Source organism: Polyodon spathula, chromosome 12 (assembly GCF_017654505.1).
Source record: "Polyodon spathula isolate WHYD16114869_AA chromosome 12, ASM1765450v1, whole genome shotgun sequence".
Classification (NCBI taxonomy): Eukaryota; Metazoa; Chordata; class Actinopteri; order Acipenseriformes; family Polyodontidae; genus Polyodon; species Polyodon spathula.
In genome coordinates, this window is record NC_054545.1 from 44931097 (window position 1) to 44931924 (window position 828).

Here is an 828-nt window from a genome sequence, read left to right on the forward strand (position 1 = left end):
CACAGGGGTCATCAGTCATTGAATGAGCACTGTAAAAAGAAGAAAGGTCATTATCTCAATCAGGAGACATTTCCTGCTTCCTTGAAGCCAGCTGGGTTTAACTGGAATATTTTACAATTGAAAGAGGCCTGTCCTGTTCAATGTGAAGCAATAATTGCTGATAAAGTACAGTACCCAGCCCCTTGTATAAATAAAGCAGCCTGTCAGAACAAGGACGTCACAGCCTTCAATCCGGTCGATAACTGCCTCAACCTGATGCAGCTTGTTTTTAAATACAGTGCTGGATGCAAGTGAAAAGCAGCTGAAGAATGATTACCTTAGTGGCAGCAGATTTAACTATAGATCTATTTTTCGTAGCCTTGTTGCTTTTCTCCTTCTTCACTGGAAAAGGAAGCAAACACAGAACTTCCCCAGCTCTGAATCAATTCCAGACAGCGCTGAGCCTTCTAACACAACATTCCAGGGATTTCTTGTGTGTCTGCTATAAGATTCCTGGGCATGTGATATGCAGCATCCAGGACCTCTCTCTCTCCTCTCTCCTCTCTCATCGCCTTGTAATACTGTCAGTAATGGAATGAGCTTGATTCTGCTTCTTGCTACCCTGAGAAACACGATCCCTCAGGCGAACACAAGGGCACAGCTGTGCAAGGCAGGAAGACAGAGTTACCTGGTCTTTTTTTTTTTTTTTTACGCACTGCTGGTTCTTAAAGGGGCAGGGACATATTAAAGCAGGGTTGCTGGGTTTTCCAATGAGATTACTTATTGTTCAGATCACAATGCTATGAGATGGAGTCTTGCTTCCTTCCAAAGGTGCGATTTACACATGTG